The following is a 22,655-nucleotide window of genomic DNA, read 5'->3' on the forward strand; positions in this document are numbered from 1 at the left end:
GAAAACTTCCAGAACTTATAAATGAATTCAGTAAAGTAGTAGGATATAAAATCAATGCTCATAAATCTAATGCATTTTTATTCATAAGTGATGAATCCTCTGAAAGAGAAATTAGGAAAACTACCCCATTCACAATAGCCTCAAAAAAAAAAAAATACTTGGGAATGAATCTAACAAAAGAGGTAAAAGACTTCTACAATGAGAACTACAGAACACTAAAGAAAGAAATTGAAGAAAACCTTAGAAGATGGAAAGATCTCCCATGTCCTTGGATAGGCTGAATTAATATTGTCAAAATGGTCATACTACCAAAAGTGCTATACAAATTCAATGCAATTCCAATTAAAATCCCAATGACGTACCTCATAGAAATAGAGCAAGCAATCATGAAATTCATTTGGAAGAATAAGAGACCTAGAAGAACTAAAGCAATCCTTAGCAGAAAGAGTGAAGCAGGAGGTATCACAATATCAGAACTTAAACTATACTGCAGAGCAATGGTAACAAAAATAGGATGTTATTGGCACCAAAATAGACAGGTAGATCAATGATATAGAATAGAGGACACAGAGAAGAACCCACATAAATACTGTTCTCTCATACTAGACAAAGGTGCCAAAAACATACAATGGAGAAACGATAACCTTTTCAACAAATGGTGCTGGGAAAACTGGAAATCCATGTGCAGCAAAATGAAACTAAACCCCTATCTCTCACCCAGCACAAAACTCAACATAAAATGGATCATGGACCTTGGGATCAGACCAGAGACACTGTACCTAATAAAAGAAAAAGTAGGTCCAAATCTTCATCGTGTCACTTTAGGACCATACTTCCTTAACCTGACTCCAAAAGCACAAGAAATAAAAGCAGGAATGAATAATTGGGCTAGATTCAAACTAAAAAGCTTTTTCTCAGTGAAGGAAAGTATTTACAATGTGAAGAGAGAGCCTACAGAGTAGTAGAAAATCTTTGCCACACATACTTCAGATAGAGTACTAATCTCCAGAATCTATAAAGAACTCAAAAATCTTTACACCAAGAATACAAATAACTCAGTAAATAAGTGGGCTAAGGAAATGAGGAGACACTTCACAGAAGATCTACAAGCAATCAACAGATATATGAAAAAGTGTTCAACATCTCAAGTAATAAGAGAAATGTAAATCAAAACTACCCTAAGTTTCCATCTCACCCTAATTAGAAAGGCTATTATCAATAATACAAGCAACAATAGGTGTTGGCAAGGATGTGGGGGAAAAGGTACATTCATACATTGCTGGTGGGGTTGCAAATTAGTGCAGCCACTCTGGAAAGCAGTGTGGAGATTTCTTAGAAAACTTGAAATGGAACCACCATTTGACCCAGCTATCCCACTCCTCATCCTATACCCAAAGGACTTAAAATCAGCATACTACAGTGATGCAGCCACAACAATGTTCAGAGCTGCTCAATTCACAATAGCCAGATTGTGGAACCAAACTAGATTCCCTTCAATTGATGAATGGATAAAAAAAACTGTGGTATATATATACAATGGAATATTATTCAGTCATGATAAAGAAGAATAAAATTATGGCATTTGCAGTTAAACGGATGCAGTTGGCAAATATCATGCCAAGTGAGATAAGCCAATCTCAAAAAAGGCTGAATGATCTCTCTGATAAGCGGATGATGATACATAAACAGGGACGGGGGAGGAAGGCAAGAATGGAGAAAGGATGGATTGTATAGAGGAAAAAGAGGTGTGGGGAGGGGGTGGTGTGAACAGAAAATAACAGAATGAGACAAATGTCATTACCGTATATACACGTATGATTACACAAATGGTGCGACTCTACCTTGTGTACAACCAGAGGACCAACAGTTGTAGCTCATTTGTGTATAATGAATCAAAATAAATAAATTTTTATTTAAAAAAAATGTGTAGTTTGATTTCATGAAAGTTCAACTTACCATGTTTTACCTTTTATTCAATTTCTTTACTTTTTTCTAGAACCAGTTTTAACAATTTATATTATAAAATTGTAATAATTTTCCTTAAAATTATTTTAATTTCTCTAAGGTTTCTAGGGATGTCCAATCTTTCATTTTTTACTTTGACTATTTGTCTCCTTCTTTCTTTTCTGTCATTATTTTAATTGTTTATGTGTTTCTTGAAAATTATTATGTTTCTTTTCCCATAAATCATTTTTTATATCAATGACTTTGGTTTTCTGTTTTATTTTTAGTTGTTTTTCTGCACAAATTTTTGCTGTTTTATTTATGGTTTATTTTATTTATGGTTTTATTGTTTTTTTCCCTAGTCTTATCCTGCTGACCAGGTGAGCACTATTCATAGATCTAAAAATTTCCATGCATGTAACAAGTTTATACACAAAATATAATATTTGTAACCAAATCAAAATTCAAATTTAAAAAAAAATCAAACTAAAAGGTACACAAAATTTAATGAAATATGTATGATGTCTACAAAATGAATACAACCTTACAAAATTTTGTAAGAAGCCACAAGTCAATGCGGTGTTTGTGGACAGAAAGACGAGCCACAGAGGGTCACTATTCACACACTGGTGTGCCAATCAACGCCATTTCGACTACATCCGCGTAGGGATTGTCTCAGATCTTGAGAGATTCACCTCAAATTCATCTATAAATGTAAATGGCAAAGAACAGTCAAGAAGAAAGAATAATGGGAGATCCAAGAAGTGATGAAAAGCTGGTTAAGCGAAATAGCAGTTAGTGCTTATAGAGCAATAAGAATCATGATCCGCACAGCGACGCAGCCAAAGAATACTGCACCGACACAACCGTACACAACGAAAGAGAAAAGGCTGGGAGAGGTCCCCATCCTGAGCAAAGTGACAGCAGACTGACACCCCAGGGTGAAAAGATCAACCTGCTTTGTAACTATTTTTAAAAAATAGTTATTTTTTAAATGTACCTTTTAGTTTGACTTCTTTTAAAATTTGAATTTTTATTTGGTTGCAAATATTGTATTTTGTGTATAAACATGTTACATGCATGGAATTTTTGGATCTATGAATAGTGCTCACCTGGCCAGCAGGATAAGACTAGGAAATGACTTCCTCATCCCTCACTTGTCTTTGTCATAACTTCCAAGTGGATTCAAATCATTAATATAAAAAGAAAATTTTAAATATATTAGAATAAAATATTGGTAAATATATTCAAGACCAGGACTCAGGAAAGCTTTGACTCACAGGGCACAGAAATGCCCAGGAGCAGGCTGGGAGTGTAACGCAGCGGCAGAACACTCGCCTGGCGTGTGTGGTCCCTGGATCCCATCCCAGGACTGCAGGAGTGGACCAACAAATACGTAAGTGCGCTCACCAAGTGCGTGGTAGCTACGTCCTCCGATGGCCTGACCTTTCAATTTCCTATCCGTGCATATCTCTACAAAACCAGAATCAACTGGAGAGGATTTGGGGCAACAGTGTGCACATACATGGAAGCTCAAAAATGCACCTTTACTGCCTCCACTGTTAAGTGTTTAATGCTCATGTACAGCAGGCAGAGAAGCGTTTAGAAAGGTGTATTGGTTTTCTCTATGTCTCAAAATGAATGGCGGTACTGAGGAATAATGAATGTTTCCTTTCCTTTGGACCTGTCTATGTGCTCATAGTTGTCCTAGTGTTTCAGTAGTTCCTGTAACCTATTATGTACATGGTGACAGAAATGATAGGAAATGTGTGTGTATGTGGTTATTCTTGGTATAAACACTACATAAAAAATCAAAGAAAACACACTGGTTTTGTAAGTGATGATTCACCAACCATAATAAAAATTTCCAAACAGGAATAGGTGTAGAAGATATTTGTTTTAAATTTCAGAGGAGACGTCCAACCAACAAGTGTCCTTAGGCATAGTATATGTACTACAAAAAGTTTATTCAAATAAACTTTTCAGTCACATTCATATTTAAATGTCTATAAATCATGTTAGAAATATATTTAGCAGTCAGAAAAAAGACACAAATTATTTCACTGTTTCTAAGATTTCTTATAAATGGTAGGAAACATGAAATGCCTTTTTGAATATTCAGTTTATACTTATTCTCAAAGATCTCATTATTTTTTTCTTACCTTCTTGTAGGTAGCAACTGTTCGGCTAATCTGTAATAACTAGAACTAGTGCAAAGAACTGTATGAGAAAGTCTCTAACTTTGGAAGGTGAACCTATCTATAATTATGGCCTTCTCACTGAGCACCCTTATAATGCCATCCTGTCTATTTCCAAACTGAGAAATGAGTACAATGGAACCTTTGACACGTGCAACCATGTCCTAAGGTATTTGTTTGGGAGAAATTATTAAAACAATTCAGGAATGAGTGGGGGGGGCTTCAAATTCTGCAGACAGTTTGTGAGAAAGGACAAATTTGTTTCTATAGACATCTTAATTCATGTGCCTAGATGAAGACTAATACTCAAGCCAAATTTGACCCCCCACTGCATCAAGGTACAGGCACAGTAGCTGTGCCTCTAGTAGACTTCTAGGGGCCACCTGGAATATATATTAATACTACCACCATAATGGCAGTCTTGACATTTTTTCTTACAGATGTAATTCTGCATTAAAGGGGAAAGTTCTGCCAAAGAATCTATTCCTGACGGTAGAATACAGGGCAAAATAGGGGAAAGACACTTCCACGTGTTCATTGTGAGTCAATCAATAGGCTGCAAATAGAAACTCTGGTGCAGAGAGAAGGAACAGACACACATCCACAGTTTTATAAGATCTTGAGAATGTTATCCTGGTTCAGTGAAATACAATAGTAAGTTTTGCTTTGCTTGTTTGCTTATTTTCAATCTGACCTTAACTTTGGTTAAAATCTACTTTATCTGCAGCACTGAGATATTTACAATTACTGTATGGTTACATTTTTCCAGAGGTTTCACGGGGAAGTCAAGATAAGAATGAAGCCAGGGACTTGAGCCATGTGGCCACACACCAAGGAAATCAGCAGCCACCAGAAGGTGCAAGAGACAAGGGACAAATTCTGTCCTTGAACTCTTGTAGGAAAACTGATCCTGTGGACCTCTTGACTTCAGACTCCCAGTGTCCATAATTATCAGGCAATTAATTTCCATTACACAAAACCAAATTTGTGCTGCTTCCATACGGCAGTGCAGGAAGCGCCACAGGAAAGGAACACATTTCCCGTACTGCCAAGCGTAGCAGCTGCATGTGACTGGGTTCAAAACACTTGCAGACACATACTCAGGAACCTGGTTTCTAAAGTAAACACAAACAGTAGCATTCGAGAAGACGTGGCAGACAGCAAACATATCAATCAAGCTTTATACTTTAACAATCTCCTATCCATGTTCACATGTGGAACTTGTGATCTGTGATCTCTTATACTTATTCCCAAAGAACAAAATATTTCCTTCAGACTTGTACTGAATTCGTGGTAGAGTTAGTTGTCAATGTTGTCTCAGCTTGTAAAATAATTAAGGCGCTGGTGGAGAAGCATCCTACAGCAAACCGCGAGGGAGCACCTCTCCTGGCTGACTTCCGTTCTTCTTGTGAGACTGAAAACTTATGTTCAGATTCCCTTGTCATGTTGAAGAGGTTCACTGGGCTAAGCAGTCCTTATATGTTACTCTGTAGAATCAGAAGTATATATTTTTTCCTAAAAGAAGGCATCCACAGTATTAAGCCAAGATCATTGTATAAGGAAAATAAAACATTTCTCAGAGAATCTAAGATAACAAAGATGCACTACGATTTGTAATTCCCTTAAAAAATTGATATATATTAAGAATATAGCATTCTGTAATTTATTTTTTTCTTTAATATGTAAATATTTCATACAATATTCAGTGCTGAGGGGAGGATAATATCCAGATAAAATATTTTATATTTCTCTGGAAAAGTATTACATCTTATCATTTAAATATAATACATGGTTTACTTCTAGTTTTTGAAAGTTTTTGACCCTAAGATATGTAAGTATGAATATCTTTATATGCATTTCTTATATTCTGATATATTTTTCTCAATAATGTATCTCAACACCTTTGAACTTTGCCTGTCTTAAGAGCAAGTATTTGCAAAATTTTGAATGAATAGTGAACTTGACAGGAGCTGTATAACTTGATCTGACTATCACAATTGTATCAGTATTTAATTTAACTCATTACATATGTCTGCATTGTTAGATGCCATCAGATGTAAATGCCCTAAGCACACAAATTTTTAAATGATAACAACTGGAAAGACATAGAACCTGATCCTTGGTGTTACCATAGTTAACACAATTTCCTCTAATATTTAGTAGAATAAACTCTGCTCTATAATGAAATGCAAAGTATAGCACCAACCACTACAAATATGAGTATATACATTGGGTATGAACAAGAAAGTTATATTATTTATTTGTATTTAGCAAGATTTCAACGATATTTTTTGAGCAACACAATGGCAATACAACCTACAAGGAATATAGCAAGACCAGTAGACTGCTTAAACTTTCCATAAAATATATATTCTGATTTCTACATGTAGTAGAGATTTTTTTCACATGAGTAAAGAGGCAGGAGGGTTCCTTATTCCTTATCAAGCTCTGGCACAGATTGGAAGATTTACACTGTTCATATTTGCCTGGGATATACAGGGTAAGTTCTTTTGATTTTATACAGAAAAGCATTTTCCAGTTGTATTAACGGTATGTTTGAAAATTTTCTTAAAAAATGTGTCAGTGGAGAGCTCATCATTAAAACATCATTAAAAACATGTTAATTCCAAATATAATCACACAAATTAAACCCAATTCTTGAAATACTTTTACAGGTTTTGGTTTTCGAACTTTAGGGAAAACAACTTTAGGCAACTGATCTAGGTACGTATTGAAATGCTGATTGGATATTTAGGAAAGAGGCCTTGGAAAGAACAGTAAGTAAAAGGTGTGGATTAAGTGATTGTGAAGACTTGAGATGCATCTTATATGTTTTTTAAAAATTCTTCAGAGCAATAATTATATAGAATTTAGAATGTGCTCATCTAGTACCACACTGGGTCAAATACTGGGACAGATGCTCAGAGAGGCAAGTGTAAACACAGCGAACACCTTCCCAGCCTTCAAGGACTTTCTATCCTAGTAGAAAAAAAATTAAAAAATGCAAACATTTGCAACAAAATGAAGATGATCACTACCGTGATACAAGTACTAGCTGTGCAAGGGGGCAGATGATAAGAATACTTTCCTGAAGTGGATGAAGCAAGGCTCGATCAACACTTTGCTTTTGAAATTGGCATTCCAGGGAATGGTAACATTTGAAGGACCTGAAAGGATTCTTGAGGCAACTGGAACTATGGATGGGGGAGTTTATAAATTAGAAGGGAAGAGTAGGGATTCCAGCTTATTTTCAATATGCATGAGGATCCACTGAACTTGCTAAACCTCATGATTAATATTCACGAAGCAGTTTTCTCACTTTTTTTTTCTTTACAGCATTCCTATGAATCAACTAGCTATTTCACACACACACCCCAAACACAAATAATCCACAAGAGAAAATTGAGTCTGAAAGAATTTATGTAGTTTCCCAGCCTCATAAATGAGCAAACTGGGATGGTGGTCAATGGTGTTTCCTCCAGCATCATGCTGCTCCTCTACGTTCTGGGCACAGCCCGTTGGGACCGTGCCATGCAGGGTCCCAGAAATGCTTGTACTCAGATGCAGATAATAGAGTTCCTGGGCTTGAAGAGGCAAATGGAAAGTTGAGGACATGCTTTAAGATGATAATTCTGGCAGTGGTATGTAAGATGGATTGAACTGGAGGGAAGATGGCGTCACTACCCCAAGACATGGACACCAAGGTAATCTTGTAGAAATTGTTGATGGCTGGGTAAGGCTGGTGTTAGGAAATGGAGGCCGGGGTGGCAGGGAAATCTGAGTATAAGTGGAAACTCTTGTGTGGGAGAATTCAGGGAACATGTGTTTAAATGTTTCACACAATTTGAACTGAGGTCGAGATTTGTTATATGTGAGTCTTGTTAATACCATACAGGTTCCAACAGTTCTGTTATTTCTACTGAATTGAAGATAAAAGATACTAACACGTACTTCATGGTTGTGTTGATTTTTCTGAGCCATAATTTTCTGTAAGGCACATAATATTAACTTTTTGCTAATCATCTGTAATAGTGTGTCTTCCTAAAACCAGATACTGTTCCACACTGTGCTGGCTCTTACACTGTTTTTCTTATCAGACCAACATGTGCAGAGAAAATAGCAATAAAATTCATAATTACAGAGTCTTAACAGATGGGATATGCTCTTGATAGCATCACAGATAATTTTATAATAAACACTATCCTAGGGAATTACATTTGTGATGAGAGATTAATTATCCTATTAGGCACATGAATTATCTCACAACTTTGATATCATAAGTATATAAAAGATTCTAAGTACTGTAATTGTAACTGTAAACCAAAATTGAGAATGACTAAAAATATCATCCAGGAGAGATGCAACATTAACTTTACTGATTTTGCTTCGTATTTATTTCTTTCTGGAGTCCTCACAGTAAACTTATTTTATTGAAAGTAGCCCTTTACTGGAGGTAAGCACTTGCCAAGAGATTTTCATTGGAAATTGCTTAGGCCATTAACAAAATTGTACGTGAGGACTACCCTATGTAAATATAGATGTTAGAACCCTAACAGTCGGGCATGAGGAAGACTGGCAGAGGTCAGGTGATGCTCCGTGTTCTTCCATTAGAATTCTACTTTCTTATCCTTTCACATGCAATCAAACATGTCAATGGCATAAACATACAAAATTTTAGAAAGGATATTTTTATGCTTTGGATCTCAAATGTCCTCTGAAGTCTCATGTGTCCCCCAAAGCAGTGATGCTCAGAGATTGGGTTTTGGGAACGCAATTGGATCACAAGGGCTTTGATCTCATCAGAGGATTAAGCTATCGATGGATGGAGTGGACATAATTGGAGAACCTACGTCACGGGGTGTGCAGTGGGAGGCTTTATCTTCTTCCTAGTGCTCTCTCCCTCCATCCCTGCTTCCTGGCTTCCGTTAGTGAGCAGCCTTTCCGCCCCGTGCTCCCACATACCTCCCACGTGATGTTCTGCTTCCCCTCAGGCTCAAAGCAATGGAGCCAGCCAACCATGGACTGAAACCTTGGTGACTACGAGGGAAAATAAATCTTCCCTCCTTCAGGTTGCTTGTTTCAGGTGTTTTGGTCACAGTCATCAAAGATGACTGACATAGAAATTAAGAACTGAGTCAGTATTAGAAAAAGCACAATGATATGAATATAAATATGTAGGACACAGTATTGATACAACACAATGGAATGAAATGTTAATTAAATCAAGATCAAATTAGAAAGAATTATTTTAATTCCTAAATTATAATTTAGTTATGATTAGTCTACTCATCAGTCAAAAGGTGGTGAATTTATTAAATGTCTGTAAATTGAATTTTATCAAAGATACGGAAGGATATTTTAAACAAGATATCTCCAATTGTCACAAATAGAAGTGACCAACATGCAGAAATCAAACTAAAACGGTAAGCACTGCAATAGCAGTATTGATAGATGTTCCGTTGCTACACAGAAAGGGGACACTGAATCCTCAGCCTAGCAGATTCCAATGCAGGCCCTTAACTACACACCCTGGTTCCTAATGTATCTTTCTGAGTTCCAGGAATATGGTCCTTCAGGGTAGAATCTTGTCCTTTCGATGTCTAGATGTTGCCTTCCTAACTTTTAGAATTATGCAAGAGTTCAGTGATTCAGTAACTTATGGAACTTCATTTTTATTCTTTATTCCAAAGACACTCCATCTAAATTGAGGTAATATGAAATATATGCACTTCAAAAGGCCCTGGCAGGGATAAAATGAGACAGGGTATCTAAAACCTTCAGTCCAGTCCTGTTTTTACACAGTTATGGGCCCTTTCTTGGTTTTCCAGTTGCAAGCAGAAAACAGCTCATTCCATGAGAAAAATGCAATTCAATCCTGGTTTCAGGGAGAGCCCTCCTCTGAAGCAGAGACTCTGCACAAGATCAGGTGCAGCCGAGACCCTTGGGCAAGTTCATGCATTCAGCTGTGACTCTGGGCAGCCTCTGGCAGTTATCCCTTCCTCAAGTTCACCGTGCAGACAGATCTTGGCAGCCTTCTGGGGCTGTTCCAGCAGCTGGGGAGGACTGAGGCTCTGCTGCCCACAGCAGCAGACCAAATAATGCCTCTTTATGCTGCCTTTGTGCCTCTCTCCTCTCCTGCCCCCCTGCGACGTCCCCTCAGATGCACCACATGCACACAACCCTCATCTCAGGTGTCTTGTGGGAACCTAAAGGAAGTACTGACACATTACACATTCTCAGATGGCAGATTCCTTTTTGCTTGTTCTGAGGCCCTTAAACTCTCCCCATTGCTTACTGAAGTACATGCAATCTTCTTTTTCTGGCAATTAAGGTCATCCACAAAATAGCTACCAATTTTTCTGCGTGACGCATCAAGATCGCTCTTCCTCTACAGGAGCATTACTTAGCTGCTGACCGCTGCTTTAATGCCTTTCATGTTTCACCCAGGTGTGATTTCTACACGATTTTTCAACTTCTTAGAACGGTCTTTAGCCCATTTTAGCACATCAAAATTATGTAGCCTTCAAGATTCTCATCAGGTGTGATCATCTCCATAAAGTCTTTCCAAGTAGTTTTCTATGAAATGTACCATTTCTGTTGAAGTATCTGAATCCCTAGAATGCTTTATTTGTGGTCCTCAATTAGCTTTAAATTTAATAATAAGCTAAAATGCCTTGTTCCCCAAACTCTACTTAATTTTTAACTATGTAAGTACAAGAATTAATCCCAACATTTTTATATCTCTGTTTCTGATAATCTAACCCATTGTGTAGGCATGAGTATATGTGCGTATCCTCTGGATATCTTATATATTAAGTGGACCTAATTTTATATGTGCTAACTGAAGAAAATCTTTAAAAATAAACACAAGGATTAAGGTTTCCTCCAGTTTCATTGGCCAGAGAAAACTCCTATTAATATTTTGCTTTTCAGTGTTTTCAATTTTTTAAATTAATAATAATGCTACTTAATCATCTGATATTAAAATTAATACCCACTTTATTCACAGTCTTTCCTTTATAGGAATGCACATGAAATAAACTATAATTATAAACTTATTAGTATTTGGTAGATCCAGATGCAAAAATGCAAGGGGAAAAAAACTATAAAAGGTATTGATAACCTTCTCACCATGAGCACATACACTTGGGACGGGTATCCTTGCTTTTGTATGAAATTCACCTTTTATTGCAATTGAACTTGCTATCTCTTCATCCTCCTTCTAAGATGTGGACGCTTCTGGTGGTTCTGTATTCATGACTTCTTAGGTCTTGTGTAGATAAAGCCAGCTTTGGGAGATTCTTGCAGCCCACCGGGGCACCTAGAGGTCACCACGGTGCTGGGCGAGGTGCTGGGAGGGAGCCCACAGAGCCACCCTGCCTTCCTAGGGTGTTTTCATTCTTCCTCCTAAAGCATGATGGGAATTGTAGAATATCATTCTTGGATGCTCTTTATTAATAGTTCCCTTCAATTCTAGCTTGCTTAGTATTTTTAATCAGAAATGGGTATCAATTATTTTTCTCCAAATCTCCTAAAGTTTTTAATAAAATAAGTGTGTGACTTTTTCTTTTGGTTTTACAATATGATGAATTATTTCACTGATTCAAAAGCGGGGAAAAAAATACCATGTGGTCATGATATAATGTGTAATATTCATTTCATGTATTGTTAGGTCAAATTTGCTTAAACCGAATTTACAATGTCCGCATTTATACACATAGGTTGTTATTATTTAATGTAGTAGATTTATTACTATTTTAATGTATTTGCCAAATTACATGTGTGTTTAATCAGGATAATGCTGGATTCCCCAAAACTTGGGAAATATTTAGTCTCTCTTTTTGCATATATAGAATTGGTATTGGGCTGGGGAGATAGCTTAGCTGGTAGAGTGCTTGTCTTGCAAGCACAAGGCCCTGAGTTTGATCCCCAGTATTGCAAAAAAAAAAAAAAAAAAAAAAAAAAAAAGAGAGAATTGGTATTATTTTTAAAAATCAATCATATATTATTATTGCTAATCCCTAAAATATTTAATACTTGGTAAGATTATCCTATATATCCACATGGTACTGGAATTTTTTGGGGGGGATAACAGGGATGAACTCAGGGGCACTTGACCACTGAACCACATCCCCAGCCCTATTTTGTATTTTATTTAGAGACAGGGTCTCACTGAGTTGCTTAGTGCCTCGCTTTTGCTGAGGCTGGCTTTGAACTCGTGATCCTCTTGCCTTAGCCTCCCGAGCTGCTGGGATTACTGGACTGTTCTTTACAACTCTCAACTAGTGACACAAGGACTGGGGTTCAGTCCCCAGCATCACACACACTCACACACACACACAGTTCGCAAATAAGTTTTATTTTTAAAGCAGATGCAGAGTTGCTCAGATTTTAATTTTCTTCTTGGTTGAATATTCATCCTCTTTGTTTCAAGGAAATTGTGCAGTTTATTAAAAAGTCAAGTTCAATAAATATAAATTATTATTAACCTACATTTTATTTTTTTTAGTTTAGGAGGTATAGTGATATATTTTGGTCATTCACTTCATTGTTACTTTATTTCTTTTCCTTCCTTTTCATCTATCTGCCAGGAGGTTTACCAACTTAATCGATATTCTCAAAAGATTCACCTGTGGAACAACTATATTTTACATTTTTTCTGTATTCTTTCAATCCTTTCTTCATTGTCTATGTTCTTTAGACAAAAACTGAAACAATGAATTAAAGAAATATTTGCACGTTTTTATGTAGCCTTTCTTTGATTGACATTTTTGTCCTGTATTCATTTATACTATTTTCACCTTACTTAATTATTTAACTATTGATGTTTTTTGACTTAGGTGTTTAGATGTATATTGAGTTTCTAAATATTCGCAAGTTTTCCCGGTAGATTCCTCTCATTGGTTTCCAGTCTAAATCCACTGTAGTTGGATCCCTCAAAGTTGCTGCTACTTGTCTAATGTCCTGCATGAGATCTGTCTTCATAAATCCCACACACACCTCAAACGAATGTGTATCTCCACTGCTGTGCAGCAGTTATGTCTTGGTGGAGTCAAGGTGATTGAATTCTTGAGACTTCTATGTGCTTCCTAAGTCTATCGTCGCTCTCAGAAACACAGAGGTGGTGATTGCTGTCTGAAGAGAACCCAAGTCCTAGCCATTCTTACCTCAGGTGTTCTAAAGCTCTCTCATGAGATTATGCTCAGTGTTGTTCAGAATTTCTTCCCTTTGATACTGTGAAAGGCCTTCATTTATATCTGGTGATATTTATTATTTTTCTTCTACTATTAACATAACTACTAGAGTTTTCTTTCCTAAAAAAACAAATTATCTTAAAATAATTTTATATTTAGAGAAAAGTTACAGAGAAAATCCCCAAAATGTCTACATAAAGTCACTAAGTTATTTCATGTATACCAACTCATGCACACAAGTAGTTACAATTATTTCTTCTTTATTTGTACCCCAATTCTGGCAGGGTACATTTTAACCTCCTCTACTACCATTGTTGGTTCTAAACTTCCCTATCAATGGTAAGATACCAGACTTCTTGCTTTACCATTTCCATGTTTTGGGGGATCAAAGAATACATACAAAGCATTTTTGAAATTGCTATGAATTGTATATTTCAAAATTGATAAGTTGGTAAGGTGATGTGTATGTTAATTGGTTTGATTAACACATCTACACCATATCCTTAAAGCATTGCATTATGCCCCACAAATATACAGTCATTTGTCAATTAGAAATAAATTAATAGTATTTTTAAAAGGGGAAAAAGTTCACTCATTCTCATAAGAAATAATAAACTGGCATATTTTGGCCTGTTTATTATTTTGGTTCATATTACAGATTTTCCATAATGTTACTTTAATGGATTTGTGTCTTGGTGGATTGATCACTACTCTCATTACAATTGACCCGTTTTTCTTTGTGTAATGTAATCTTTTACCTACCTCTACCTTCATATTTAGTGTTCATTTCCTGTAGAGAGCGTATAATTGAGTCTTCCCTTTTTTCCTAACACAACCTGAGGACTCCACTTTTTATCCAGGGTGTTTAAACCATTACCACTGCATGCATTATTAAGTCTAAGGATAAACTTTTTGTATAAGCACACATTATGTAAGCTTAGAAGTATTGGTTTATAAGTTAATAATAAGTCAACCATCGTTTTACAAGTTCTCTGTCTGATCCCCTTGTTGTTTCTCTCTTCCTTTTTTATCTTCTTTAGGTTGATGGATTATTCGCTTGGATCCTGTCTTTGCGCACTTTGGCTGGGGGCCCTGATTCATCATACACGTTTGTCTGACCAGTCTGCCCTCAGTGCTACCCATTAGTCTGTACAGGGAACGGTACCTACAGAGGAATTCTGTGAGTACTGCCCCCGAAACCTTCGTGTCCTGTGCTCCTATGAATCTGACTTCCACATGTGCTATGAACTCCGTGTTCATTGCCGACATTTTTATTCAAACTTAAGAGGTTCCTTAAAGGCATCAAAATGGTTAGAAAGCCTGCATTTATTTGCTCATGTAGTTCCTTATGTGCCCTCCCCTCCCTTGGGCTGTCGTATTTCCATCTGGTATCACTTTCCTTTTGCCTGCAGACGTTCCTTTATTGGTTTACAGTACACATGTGCCATTGCTGAACTTTCAGCCTTTGTGTGTCTTTAGAGGATTCCACTCCACCCTCACTTATGACAGGTTTTATTTATGGGCAGAGAATTCCATGTTGAAATTTTTCCCCTATTTTAATGATGTTACTCACATTTTCACATTTTTGACATAAAAAACCTGATGTCATCTTTGTTCTTTTTGGCATACCCTATCTTTTCCTTAGGCTGTTTTAATATTTTTAACACAGGTTGAGCATTGTGATTATGCTATGATTTAATGTTAAACTTCTGTGTTTCTTAGGCACAGATTCCTTGATCTTATTAACAGTATTGGTTTATAGTTTCATTGCATTTGACAAGATGTTAACCATCGATTCTCAAATACATATCTGAAAGTCCAATGGAGATTCCAATAAATGTCTATTAGGGCAGTAATAGTTATCCCATAGTTCATAGACACTCTGCTCAATTTTTCTTATTTCTCTATTTATTTTGCATAAATGACATATTTTACTGTATCTTCAATTTCTCTAACTTTTCTTGCAATTTTACATCTCTTATAAATTTACTCAATGTGACTTATTCTTTTATTTGTTTTTGCTTCATGTTTATCTCACACACTTCAGTGTCATGAACGTTGGCCCAGCACATACTTCCCTGAATTCCTTCCAGACGCAGCCGTGAATTGTGGAAGCAGTACCTTATCATGCCAGTAAGAATCTCTACCCCGTGGTAAGCCAGTGGGGGCTAAGCAAGGCCCAACACATTCGGTAAAAGTAAAATAAACGGATAAAATCATAAAATAGACACGAGTAAACACATTTACTCACAACAAGCATCATAAGTCAAAACATCACATAAGGTCAGTTCTGCATTCACATGGGTTCTGCAGCTGCAGATTCAACCAATTATGCATCAAAACGTACATTTTAAAAATTATATCTATACTAAACATGTGAAAACTTTTTCTTGCCAGCATTTCCTAAATAATCCATGGAGTTTATTACCATAAAACCAATTTCATAGCATTTATACTGTACTAGGGATTATAAGTAATCTGGACATGATTTAAAATATATGTGAAAATTGTGTAGGTTATATGCAAATACTATACTGTTTTCCCTATGGAACTTGAGAATGCAGAATTTGGCACCATGGAGGGGGTTTCCTGGAACCAGTCCCCACTGGTGCTAAGGGACAGCCCTATCAGAATTCATGAAGTGTGTCCTTACCTCCACTACTGTGCTGCTGGCTTCTGACCCTCCTCTCAACAACATGTCTGCTCCTTCCACCTTACTCTTCTGGAAAAGCCTCTGTTGAATTCTGCCCTTAAAATTTCTCAAGGCAGAAATACTGTAGTTAAGCAGTATTTCCACGCTATAGAAGGACTCTCTTCTGTGATGAGTCGGATCAGCATCAACCTAAACACATCCCTCCACCATGTTCCTCAGTTCCCCCATTTGGTTTCCTAGTAAGAGTGCTTCTTTCCTCTCTGCAGAGCAGATACCCTGTCATTCATACACCCTCTTGCTGTCCCAGGACACAGTCTCTATCATGCTTTCAACTTTCAGCTCTCTACTAGAATCTCAGCAGAATTTTTTAAGAATGCCATATATAAAGGAAACTCAACGTCCTGTTCCTTCTGTCTTCACCACGTGCACGCATTCTTCCTAGCACAGTGTACCAAGGGTAAGGTGAGGGCACTGCTGTGTGAACTTCCTCGGCTGCAGTGTGGTTTTCCATGGAAATCCCTGAGCATTCGCCAACTGTCCGATGCCTCTGCTCCTGCTGACGGCAGCGGCTGCCATAGCTCAATCCTTACCAACTATGAAATACTCGGCATAGGTTTTCATTCCTTCCAATTAAAGAAGTGTTCTTACAGCAAGAATCCATCTTGGCAGATACCTCGATCAAACTCTTCTGGTTAGGCATGAGAAGCTCACACAATTTTTTTTTAGAGTCGAATATGTCCCACAGATGTTTTGTTGTTTTGCATGTATATCTTTTAAAGTTGAGATTGAGATCATTTAGCAGGAGCCCCTGATTGATGAGCACCAACCTTCTGTCACATATAAAAAAAGGTAGATAGAATAAAAGGAATGGGGGATTTTAAAGCTAAGAGCTGCCAGGCATTAAGCCTTCACATAATGACAAGAAGATGACAAAGGCACTGTGTCAAGGCTCTTGGACCATATATTCAGCTTCTGATTGACACAGGAAGCACATATTCAGTGGAATTTCTTGACTGTAGATATTTTTCTTCTATTTTCACACATTTTGTACTAAAATTAAACTGATATTTCTGAAATAAATTGCATTTGGAAATTACTCAGGGTTACTTAGGACAGCATTTGATAACTGTGAAGATTATTTAAATTACAATAGCAAAGTGAGGACCTCGCAGGATGTGGTATGTATATTGTATTTTGGTTACTCTTGGTTAATTGAGAAAGAACATGGCTCCTGCTAATTCCCAAATACATGCATAGTTGGGCATCAGGGTTGGAAGGACACTGTTAGACATAGCTGTGCTCGGCAGGAAACTTGACAGGGTTGCCTGGGCATTTTCTTAATCCATTTACCCCAAGATGAAGATCAATGGCAGATGTGTGGAACCAAACATGTGAAATTACCAACCTGTGCAATGATTTAATGCAACATGTTCAACTAAGATCTTTTACAGAGTTCTGTAATAACTTCCATGGACCCCAGGGAAAGTTCCAGTGGGCAGTGACTTACCTTTGCCTGCTGTACTTGATTAAAGAATGAGGTTTAGAGCAGACACCGGGAGAGGGTTCTCAGCCCCCCACAAGCTCCTCTGCAGAGCTCCCAACCACTAGGCACCAGTCAGTACCTCTCTGGGGCCAAAGGACAGCTGGGACCCAAGGTCAAGGCCTGTAGGCATCTCCGTGTTTGTCAGGGCATGAGCAGGTGTGAAACTGTCTCCTCCTCCTGTCGTGGGCACGGCTGAGTGCCCTGCTACGGCGGTAGCAGGGCTTCTGGTTCTGTGAGAGCTGCCCTGACAGCTCCTTTCTACAGCCTCCTCCTCCTGATTTATTTGGTAAAAAAGACAAATCCCCTGCATCTGGTTCTCAGAAAATTCACAACTTTATAGTCCCTGGGTGTGGTGATCACTCAATGAATATTAAATTAGAACATGGAGTGGATGCGTTTCACATACACCAATTTTGACATATTTGGAGAATATATCAATATCTAGATACAAATAAACTGTTGTAAACTTGAGAAAATTTTCAAGTTCAGAATGAGTGTGACTGTATAAGACAGTAGGTGAAATATTCAATGAAAGCAAGTATAAGACAATTTAATAAGTTAAATGCCTTCTGTGAGGCCTCAGTTAAAAGACAGGATAATTCACAAGTTAATAAAAGTCAATAAAGGGAAGTACATCAAGTAGATTATCTTTACTCTGTGAGTTGTCCAACATTTAATTTTTCCCTGAAGGATATTAAATAGAAAATTTCCAAAATTAAGGGAAAATTAAGTGTTGAAGTAGATTATTGCTCAGAGAAATATTTGAATTTTTGTAGAAATAATGTTTGAATACCAACTTTTTAAAATGTTTTCTAATTAGTTTCACGTGTCCAGGTTTTAAGGTCTCTAAAAACACATAAAGAACACAATTATGTAGAACTCACACACTCAAGAAGGTTTAAATTATCACACAAGAAGAATACAAGACAATATTTCGAAAATAATTGTTTATTTCATTTGTCTTTGAGGAAAGAAGTAAGGAAGGGAGGAAGAAGAAAGAAAAGGGCTGAAGTCACCAGGAAATGATCTACTTTGTCTGAAGGTCAGTGGGCCCTTGGCAGCAGACAGTCCCCGTCCTGCATCTCTGGAGGTGCACAGATCCCAACCTTTTATGCCATTAGGGATCCTGTCCTCAAGGGCAGTGGTCTGAGGACCAGTCCAGGAAGCCTCTGGAAGCAACTCGGTATTGTCCAGAATTGTGAGCAATCATGCCTGAAGTCAGGTCCAGCGGAGAAGAAGTGAAAAGCGTGTCAACTCTAACCACCACCTGTGACTCCAGGACACGTAGGGGGGACAGGAGCTGAGAGAAAGACAGATTGGACTCTTTATCAATCTGACACGTGAAGTTCAAGTGCTGAATGTCTCCGTGGGTGGGAACCAGCCCAGCATTGACTGCAATCTCGGTACCATGTGTTTAGCATCGTGGGCTAAATCTGGGTCAGGTGATGTTCAGGGAGCTGGGTATGCAGAGATGGACCTCCCGCTTCGGGTTGGTGAACACAACAGAAAGTGTAGCTTGGGGACTCTCGGCTGCTGAGCTGCTGAGCACACCCCTGACAACTTCCAGTCTAGGAATGTGGAGGCTTGTATGGGATGGAGCTAAGTCTGGTGCCTGCCCTCCCTGCAGCTCACAGCAGCAGCTCTCAAGGGAGGGACACTCTGAGCAGGAAAAGGCCTAATGAAGAGGCAGCAGCCCTGGACATGATCAGGACTTTGGACAGAGCACAAGAGCAGAGAGGGACTGTCACAGACCAGCAGCCCAAGGAAGCCGCGGGCTGTGCAAATGCAAGCCTTCAGCCACGGGCCCCGTTTTCCTGACATCCACTGATGTTCAGAGGGAGCTCAGAAGGTGATGCCACTCATTAATTCAAGTGGTCACTTAAATGTATACAGCAAGGATGATGACAGAAGAGAATGCAGGTGCACTGTAAGGGACTGAAGACTAGGGCTGCGTAAAATAATCCCTGGGGTAGATGGAATCATATTGTTCTATCTTAAAGATAATAAAAGTGAGAGTCACGAAAGTTTAACAATGCTCACCTGGAAGACTTCAGGCCAGGTCTGCATGGACCAACTTCACCGTCACATCTCTTGCCACGCACTCCCTCACAGAGCAGGCACTCAGAAAGGTCCTCATCATTTCAACCTTGGTTTCCTTAAGCACATACATGCACAATTATCACTGGTAGGCAGGTGCCTACCTGTATGCAATTGGGATATTTCTATTGGTTACAATCATTTTTCCACATCTGGATGCTACTATTAAAAAAATTCTAATTCAGGATCAAAACATAAGCGAAAAGAATGAATTTAAAAGTTTTAAAACTTGCTCTTGTCAAAGAGAAATGAATTTTCCTGATTATCATGGTTTCAGTCTACACACTACAAAATTAGACATAAGCTTCGTTTCCTCTATAAAGTTGTGGCCCTAGACATATTTCTTTCATCACATTTTCTCTAAAAGAAATAGAACAACATAAATAAATAAAGCCATGGAATACAGATTGTGAATTCATGCACATCCACACAGTTAACCTGACTGCAGGCTCCCATGACAACATGAGTTAAGAAGGAGAAAGCTGCAAAAGAAGGAGCCAAGGTTTGTACAGAAGGACCTCGAAACACCTGCCTAATGCATTGGGATTAATGAAGCACTGCAGGAAGACGAGGAGCACACCTCTGAAACAGCGAGAGAAGTACGTCAGTGATAACAAATGATCTTCAGCAGACACTTATTTAACTAGGTATCAAACTAAATCTACAGTGAAGACAAATTAAAACCCTGATGAGTTTAAAAAGTGAAATTTAGAACAGTGCATTCATATGTTTTCTGAAGAAGATTGTATTGAAATTAAGAGTTAAAACACATACACGTTTTAACAATTTAGATATATTGTATATATACATATATAATATATATATATAGAGAGAGATATGTATATATGTGCCAAAATGATATTTTAATGGATTTACTAATTAAGAATAATGTATTGCCTTTTCTGTCTGTCGTGAGTTAAACTAACTTAATTACTAGTATGTTTGGGAGTGCACACTCAAAATTTTGATCCCCTTTTAGAACTCTCCCATAGAGAATTTGCCTGACTGCATCTGAACTTGCATACATGTTTCAAGGTATAATATACCATCAACAAAGAAATGTTGCTGCTTGTCTTTAATTTTTAGGCATTGCTCTTATTTGGCTACTCAAAACAGAATCAAAGATAATGTTTTCTTTAATTAAATACAAATTTTTTTTTTCTCATTGAGCATTGGGAGTTTTCTGTCTGGTTGTAAAGTTGGGAACCCAGGATCCTTTGCTGCTGACGTCGAGGCCTTCAGAGAACTGCAGTTCTCAGTCGGACACCCCAGCTTCCATAGAGAGCTGATGCTTAATGCAGGGCTCATTCTCTCAAAGGATAGGGCAAGGCATTTTCACAGGGCTGCTTTGTGTACTCTGAAATTCACCCTCAGAGGGCCAACTTGGCTCCACAGGAGACAGCTGGACAGCATCTGTCCTATAGAAAGGAGAAGAAATGTTGGAGGCACACCTTTCAGGAAACTAGCCATCTCACCAAGCTGTGTCAAACCTAAGCATAAAAATGATCATGTTTTCTTTCGCAGAATTTGGGTAGATAACAGCAATAGTAGTAGAGCTCAAACAAGTATCTAAAACAGAACACAAAGGAAATATAAATTTGAGCAATGACAGCTTAAGCTTCCTTCAGACATTATTTATTCCTAAAGTCAAATGGAACATCACCGAAGATAAGCTCAGCCCATCTGAGAATAATTTCCACTTCTAATTAAATCTGACTAGACTAACATTTTTCCCTGTGAATGTGTATTATTTGCTTTTCATGCATCAGTATGTGCAGATGTTCATGTTCCTACAGTTTAAAAACCCTCACGTGTTCAATGAAACATGTGTGTTAAAGCAAAAGAAGCAGGAGGTCGTTAGCCTGTGGTTGTTTCTGTATTCCAAGCTCTTATTTAAGCAAATTGGAATTTGGAAACATTTCTAACTGACTATTAAACAAAAACAAACAAACCAACCCCCAGCTAATCACAGCCAGCTAGACAGTGCCTTGCGGGTATGATTATGGACCTTCCCTCTGCTCATATCCAAATACAGCAAATGCGTCATGGCTCCTTGTCTGGATAAGGCAATTTCTGGTTATAGCCAATCAGACACTTTCGTGTATTTGTGTAGTGGATGTGGTGGGGTCACTCAATCCAGGAGCACTCTACCACCGAGCTACATTCCTGTTCCTTTTTACTTTTCTCTTTTGAGACAGCATCTTGCTAAGTTGCCCAGATTGACCTCAAACTCGGGGTCTTTCTGTTTCAGCTTTGTGAGCGGCTGGGGTCACAGGCCTGCACCCTGCACTGGACTAGGCAATTCCCTGACTTCCATATTTGACCCATAAAGGCCAGCTGCTCCCGCTGCTAGAGCTGAGCTCTCTGAACCTCTTTTAGTTTTGAGTCCTGCTTGATCCATGAGTTCTTTGCACAAATAAACTAAGGTAAATTTGTCTGGAAGTTTCCTTTCAACACTTGAGGTACTTAGATGGCTTTAACCATTTCTAGCGTACTTGAAAAGGAGTACTTTAGTGAACGGGAGTCTTGCTAATTATGATACAGAATGGCACTCCGCTCAGTTCAAATGCTTTAATAAGCATCTCCATGTGAATATCGATATTTATATAAACATATAAATATCATTTATCTTATGTCACTTATGAATTAATATTCTCCATCCATTTCAAGCACAGTGGCCTTGATCAGAAATTTAATTCCAAATAATTAAATAACCTTTGGAAGGTGTGAATTGGCCTTGTAAACATATTAAGTTTTGATCATTTTAATCATCACAAAACTTTTGTTCACAATATTCTCCACTTGCTAGCCTTTGCAGGAGTGTTTTTGGGGGGCAAAGAAAAAAAAATATTATTTTTTGCCAGTTTGGTGCTACACACCTGTGATCCATCTGACTTGGGCGTCTGAGGGCTGAGGCAGGAATGCATATTCAAAGACAGAAGCAGTTTGGTAAAATTCCATCTCAAAATAAAAAAAAAAAAAAAATAGGCCAGGGGCTATAGCCTGTGACTCAGTGATAGAGTACC

The sequence above is a fragment of the Sciurus carolinensis genome, chromosome 15 (genome assembly GCF_902686445.1).
Source record: "Sciurus carolinensis chromosome 15, mSciCar1.2, whole genome shotgun sequence".
Lineage (NCBI taxonomy): Eukaryota > Metazoa > Chordata > Mammalia > Rodentia > Sciuridae > Sciurus > Sciurus carolinensis.